This window comes from Eptatretus burgeri, chromosome 1 (genome assembly GCF_056783735.1).
Source record: "Eptatretus burgeri isolate ZD-2024b chromosome 1, Ebu_testis_v1, whole genome shotgun sequence".
NCBI classification, from domain to species: Eukaryota; Metazoa; Chordata; class Myxini; order Myxiniformes; family Myxinidae; genus Eptatretus; species Eptatretus burgeri.
Genome location: NC_140961.1, coordinates 133,254,530 through 133,262,029, shown reverse-complemented (window position 1 = coordinate 133,262,029; position 7,500 = coordinate 133,254,530). Strand labels below are relative to the sequence as shown.

Below are 7,500 nucleotides of genomic sequence, written 5' to 3'. Positions count from 1 at the left end.
TAATTAATACATCGATAATAATAAACTAATTAATCAATTAATTGATTAATCAAATATATATATATATATTTTTTTTTTTTGCCAAAGCACATCTTCACTTTCGTCTCCAAATTTCAGCTTCCTAGCTCAAAGGATGGCTGAGATGTCACCTGGACAAACAAACAAACAAGAAAACAAGAAAATGGAGTGAAAACTGAATACTCCCTTCCTTTGGCGCCTGGCGATGGCATCATGCATCACCTGGATGTGGAATTGAGAAGGAGCGGTGTTCAAGATATCATTGTTTCACAGACGTGACCATTATCACTGTGTCTGACATCACCACCAGCACTTAAAAAAACAGAACACACTACTCTGTGTTGAGAGAGTGTTATATCCTCTTTGCTCCAAGTAGGGATTTCAGTGAATATTTGAAAGTGTGGGTTGAGTGTCCATGTTACGTGTTTACAAGCTCTCTGACCAGACTCAAACTAAAGGGACAAAGAGCCACGTGGCAGAGCTGGATCACTGTCAAGTCTTAATATAGCACCATGATGCTGACATAACTAGACCAAAGAAACATTGCGATTCGGTGGGGGATGTTGACGACCCATCGTGTCTGTGCGCCCTCTAAACTCGTGAAGGTTCTGCACACTCTAAACAGTGTGAAATTGATGATTGACACACTCGGCTTCCCAGCACTGATTCGATAACACGCTTAATGTGATTCCACCTGTTTGTGACCGGGCGAGGCTGGGTATCCAGGAAGGAGGGTCAACCAGATAGCTGGTGACTGCGTGCATGATGCTTTAATACCCATGACCGTCAAGGAAGACCACGTAACACCCACTCGGCCCTCCATGAGCCACGGATCGTCACGTGAGCTTCGCCCTACGACAATGTCTCATTGTGGATTGTTCTCACCGTGCATCCAGACATTGCGTTGGCTGTACTTACCCCCTTTGGTTTCTGGTATGCACGAATCGGATTGATTAAAACTAGCGAGAGAGTACATAACTTGCTGGCTCGTTCTTCCCAAATGATTAACTCATTAATGACTCACAACCAATACCACTGATGTGATTGTGGGAAACCTGGTGTCGATTTCTTGATGTACCCTATTGGTGTCATGGACACATAAGGAAATATGTTATATCAAGATTTATCATGATTAAAAGGTTAAAAAGGACTTTTGGCAAGTTATTAGTTATTTTGGCATTTATGTTAAGGACATAATGTGACTGATAAGCAAGGTGAGATTTTACAGAAAATATTATTGTAAAATGATGCCTTAAGTGAAAATCTGGAGTTAGGAGATCGAATGCGAGCTCTGCGAGGTTTGGCACTGCAAGGGTCCAGTGCCTGACCCACTAGGTCCAGAGCTGGGTAAGGCACAGGACCTTCCCAGTTCTGAACCGAGTGGGTTATGCTAGGTCCAGAACCGTGAGGATCCAGTGCCTAACTCATTAGTTCATTCTTTTCGGAAAATGATAAAAACCAACGATTCACCAGAACCTTTTATTCAGTACATAAGAGAACACAACTATATTGTTTAACCAACAATGAATGGAGGCCCTCAATATCAGACATGAGATCAGGGCCGTCTCTCTGGACATATCTCGAGCTTTCAATACAGTCTGTCATCCTGCCTTGCTCTCCAAACTGTCTGCCTTTAGAATTCAAGGCCAACTCCACTCTTGGGTTACTGACTTCCTCCATTCTCAAAGCCAATGAGTGCCTCTCAACGGAACCCTTTCATCTCCTCTTCCTGTCAAGGATGGAGTGCCTCAAGGCAGTGTTCTTGGCCCAGTCCAATTCCTGATCTTCATTAACGATCTCTGGAAAACGATCATTAACGATCTCTCTGACTCTCTGGAAAATCCTCTTCATCTATTTGCTGATGACTCCACCCTCTGCCGTGACATCCCTCATCCTTCAGACAGGCAGGCTGCATCCTCTTCCCTCATTTCAGACATCAAAAAAAAAATTCACAAGATGGTCAAACACTTGGAATATGTCTTTCAATCCTGACAAATTTCATACTATCGCTATCTCTATCTCTCTCTCTCTCTCTTTCTCTCTCTCTCCTCCGATCGACTTTCTCAACAATCCTCTTGAGGAGGTCCAGTCACTCAAACTCCTGGGTCTCACTATCAGCCATGATATTTATTGGGCGAATCACATTTAAGTTGGCCTCCAAAGCTAACTGCCAATTGGGTATCCTCATTGTACAAAGTCCTAACTTGGCACACCTAAACTCCCATTCACTGAGAAGGCATTCATCAAGAGCTTGGTGGAATTCTGCTCTCCCCTCTTGGCTGGCTCCCTTGCCTCACATCTTGCTCAGCTTGATGTCGTGGAAACCAAGACCTTGAAGATGATTGGAATCTTCCACGATGAAGCTGAGTCTTTGGGTCTCCCTTAAACATCGCAGACAGGTCAGTGGTGTCTGTTTTCTACCCCCTCCTTTGTGGTCTTGCACCCTCTGCTCTTTCCGTGCTTTGTCCCCGCCCCAGGTTTCTGCAGGGCACACATGGTCCACAATCTACCCATTCTGGTGAAACCACCTAAATCCAGCATCACTGCTCATCTGCCCTCAATTTGTTCCTTATTTTTCCCCACCTGTGAAATCAACTTCTACATCATCTTCAATCTCATTCTTCCATCCAGGTCTTCAAGACAGCTGTTCACCACCATCTCAGATCGTCCTCAATCCAAAACCTTAATCTCCCTCCCCTATCCCCACTTAAATCACTCCTTCCAAAATTTCCAGTTTTCCCTCCTGAGAGTTGCCTTCTTCTTCCATCTTGTCCACCTCAAGCATCCTCTCCTGCCCTCCAATCTTCTGCACACCCATTGTTTTTCTGCCTTCCTCTATCTTGGTGTTCCCCCCTCTCTGTGCTGTTCTCTTTGTCCTGTTGCATCCTGATCCGTTCATTGTACGAGTATGAGCTCTTCCACGAGCCTCAACTATGTATACAAATAATGAAATCAATAAAAAAACAAGTTAGACAGGATTGTGTGGAGGTATGTATACACATGCCTTTGATTTGGCTGCATTGTTTGGGTTCGATTGCCAGTCTGACTATAAAATGATTGGTGGTTTGCAGGTCGGGTATCACAAAATGTGGCATTTTAAAATGGTTTTTAGATGGTTGTTGAACCAGATGGCCATGCTTCTCGCATTAATTGGTATATGTTAAAGATCCCACGGTATCTTTCGTGACGAGGAGGCAACCTGAATCCTATGTCTGGCATCCTGAATAACAAATTCCTGCCTATCAACTCCAGTCATTGGAGGCTTGGTCAGCTGGTTCGTGAAAGACTTGGGCCGAGAGTATAAGCTCTTGGAGACATAGACCTTAATGGGAAGTGCCACAAGGAGGAGAGATAGAAGTAAAATACACCAGACTGTTATCAAAACAAGACAAGAAGAAGCAAGGAAGTGGATTACGTTGCTCCAGAGGTAATCACCTCCCATCGGCCACCTCAATGTATTCCACCACCATGGGCCATCTCTGAAGCAATGCAATGCAGGAGCTCCAGAGATGCCTGTGGTAGTGGATTAAATTGCTTCAGAGGTGGCCCATGGCAGTGGATTACATTGCTCCAGAGGTGGCCAATGGTAGTGCATTACATTGCCCCAGAGGTGGCCCATGGTGGTAGATTACATTGCTCCAGAGGTGGCCCATGGTAGTGCATTACATTGCCCCAGATATGGCGCATGGTGGTAGATTACATTGCTCCAGAGGTGGCCCATGGTAGTGGATTACATTGCTCCAGAGGTGGCCCATGATATTGGATTACATTGCTCCAGAGGTGGCCCATGATATTGGATTACATTGCTCCAGAGGTGGCCCATGATATTGGATTACATTGCTCCAGAGGTGGCCCATGGTGGTAGATTACATTGTTCCAGAGGTGGCCCATGGTAGTGGATTACATTGCTCCAGAGGTGGCCCATGGTAGTGGATTACATTGCTCCAGAGGTGGCCCATGGTGGTAGATTACATTGCTCCAGCGATGACCCATGGTGGTAGATTACATTGTTCCAGAGGTGGCCCATGGTAGTGGATTACATTGCTCCAGAGGTGGCCCATGGTAGTGGATTACATTGCTCCAGAGATGGCCCATGGTGGTAGATTACATTGCTCCAGAGGTGGCCCATGGTAGTGGATTACATTGCTCCAGAGTTGGCCCATGGTGGTAGATTACATTGCTCCAGAGATGACCCATGGTGGTAGATTACATTGCTCCAGAGGTGGCCCATGGTGGTAGATTATATTGCTCCAGAGATGACCCATGGTAGTAGATTACATTGCTCGAGAGGTGGCCCATGGTAGTGGATTACATTGCTCCAGAGGTGGCCCATGGTGGTAGATTACATTGCTCCAGAGATGGCCCATGGTGGTAGATTACATTGCTCCAGAGGTGGCCCATGGTAGTGGATTACATTGCTCCAGAGGTGGCCCATGGTAGTGGATTACATTGCTCCAGAGGTGGCCCATGATATTGGATTACATTGCTCCAGAGGTGGCCCATGATATTGGATTACATTGCTCCAGAGATGGCCCATGGTGGTAGATTACATTGCTCCAGAGATGACCCATGGTAGTAGATTACATTGCTCGAGAGGTGGCCCATGGTGGTAGATTACATTGCTCCAGAGATGACCCATGGTAGTAGATTACATTGCTCGAGAGGTGGCCCATGGTAGTGGATTACATTGCTCCAGAGTTGGCCCATGGTGGTAGATTACATTGCTCCAGAGGTGGTCCATGGTGGTAGATTACATTGCTCCAGAGATGGCCCATGGTGGTAGATTACATTGCTCCAGAGATGACCCATGGTGGTAGATTACATTGCTCCAGAGGTGGCCCATGGTGGTAGATTACATTGCTCCAGAGATGGCCCATGGTGGTAGATTACATTGCTCCAGAGGTGGCCCATGGTGGTAGATTACATTGCTCCAGAGATGGCCCATGGTGGTAGATTACATTGCTCCAGAGATGACCCATGGTGGTAGATTACATTGCTCCAGAGGTGGCCCATGGTGGTAGATTACATTGCTCCAGAGATGACCCATGGTAGTAGATTACATTGCTCGAGAGGTGGCCCATGGTAGTGGATTACATTGCTCCAGAGGTGGCCCATGGTGGTACATTACATTGCTCCAGAGATGACCCATGGTGGTAGATTACATTGCTCCAGAGGTGGCCCATGGTGGTAGATTACATTGCTCCAGAGATGACCCATGGTAGTAGATTACATTGCTCGAGAGGTGGCCCATGGTGGTAGATTACATTGCTCCAGAGGTGGCCCATGGTGGTAGATTACATTGCTCCAGAGATGACCCATGGTAGTAGATTACATTGCTCGAGAGGTGGCCCATGGTAGTAGATTACATTGCTCCAGAGGTGGCCCATGGTGGTAGATTACATTGCTCCAGAGATGACCCATGGTAGTAGATTACATTGCTCGAGAGGTGGCCCATGGTGGTAGATTACATTGCTCCAGAGATGACCCATGGTAGTAGATTACATTGCTCGAGAGGTGGCCCATGGTAGTGGATTACATTGCTCCAGAGTTGGCCCATGGTGGTAGATTACATTGCTCCAGAGATGACCCATGGTGGTAGATTACATTGCTCCAGAGATGACCCATGGTGGTAGATTACATTGCTCCAGAGATGACCCATGGTGGTAGATTACATTGCTCCAGAGGTGGCCCATGGTAGTGGATTACATGGCTCCAGAGGTGGCCCATGGTAGTGCATTACATTGCCCCAGATATGGCGCATGGTGGTAGATTACATTGCTCCAGAGGTGGCCCATGGTAGTGGATTACATTGCTCCAGAGGTGGCCCATGATATTGGATTACATTGCTCCAGAGGTGGCCCATGATATTGGATTACATTGCTCCAGAGGTGGCCCATGATATTGGATTACATTGCTCCAGAGGTGGCCCATGGTGGTAGATTACATTGTTCCAGAGGTGGCCCATGGTGGTAGATTACATTGCTCCAGAGATGACCCATGGTAGTGGATTACATTGCTCCAGAGGTGGCCCATGGTAGTGCATTACATTACCCCAGAGGTGGCCCATGGTAGTGGATTACATTGCTCCAGAGGTGGCCCATGGTAGTGGATTACATTGCTCCAGAGGTGGGCCATTTTGATGTGAAAAATGCACTCAAGTGCTCCACCATCAGACATGTCTCAAAGGGGAGCAAATGTTCCTCATACTTCCGAGCCATTTTACACGTTCAGCACAACTGACTGACAGGTTGACAGCAACGCTTATTCGAGTGCAAATCACCGTTAATGGCTGTTGACTCTTTGAAGTCTCAGTAAGGGTTCTTCAAAGCGGACGACGAAAGTCCCATGCTTTCACAGATAATCACAACTTCTGATTCAACATACTCGGCACCCATCACACGTCCATCACACCGGAACATTAACAGCATATGAACTCTTGATTACTTGGCTGAATTGCTTTTGTGAACGTGGTTGAGAACTTGCCTGCATTGATTCAATCAGAGCCTGGTCAAACGAATCCTTAATGTGAGTTTCTCTTGTTCTGCCAGTCTCTCCAGTTGATCATTTACAGCCCAACACAGGGCATCTCTTAAATCCTTGCACAACTTTAAACTTTAATAAACGTGGATGAACAGATGAGATAAGCAAACTGTAAACGGTATGACATGAAACCATAACTCATAAAAGTTTTTTTTACACAATACAGTTCCAATATCTAGGCGTCAACATAACTGCCATGTTTCATTATATGTCCATCGTTCGATCAGGGTTAGGCCTTCCACCTCGCTAAAAACTTTCTCCAGTTGCAGCTGAGTGATTTCATGAATCATTGGTGATTGTAGCCCGAAGATCATCCAAAGAATGTGGCTTGGAAGAGTAAACAGTTTTAACATAGCCCCATGAAAAGTATAGTCCACATCCACAAGGGACGGGTCAGGGGAATGAGGTGTCTGACCACTTGGTCCACGTCTACCGATCCACTTGTTAGGGAAGACATTCCAAGAACTGTCGCGCATTCAAAACATATTGGCAGGGAGCCTAGTCTTCCTGTTAGAAGGTTCTATGTGATAGAAAAAATCGTCGATGATCATCATTGAACTTTCTAGAACATTGCAAAGTTTGTAAAATATTCACCGATGAACCCAGGGATTTGTACATTTTTGATTTGAACTGTTCAGAGATATCAGACCCAGCTAGTATGGTCATCCTCTATTGGTGACATTTGAACCACCTGAATGTTGCATGCATGCTCATGCAATTGCCCTTTGAGAACATTGAGAAGTGGAGGCTTTTCATATGCTTTCCTGCACGACGCTCATAGTCTCATCAGTGATTCGAATCTTTCCATGACCGTGGTTTGTCATGAACCGACCCGGTTCAACTTCTCATCGAATTGTTAACAACATGAATAGTATGAATTGTGATTTCATATGCCTTTTACAGTTTGCTTCGATCATGCTATTCCCATTTTATTCTCACGGT

The 7,500-nt window shown here is 45.9% G+C and overlaps 1 protein-coding gene and 1 long non-coding RNA gene across 2 annotated transcripts in view; one reads left to right on the top strand and one right to left on the bottom strand.

The window, feature by feature from the left end:
- Positions 1 to 7,500, bottom strand: part of LOC147035458 (glutamate receptor ionotropic, NMDA 2C-like) — a 343,991-nt gene that overhangs the window by 126,222 nt on the left and 210,269 nt on the right. The window lies entirely within an intron of this gene.
- The window catches only part of LOC147035459 (uncharacterized), a 94,741-nt gene continuing 87,812 nt past the window's right edge, over positions 572 to 7,500 (top strand). The window contains exon 1 of the long non-coding RNA XR_015062532.1: positions 572 to 858. This is a non-coding gene — a long non-coding RNA (uncharacterized LOC147035459). The remainder of the gene's footprint in view (positions 859 to 7,500) is intronic.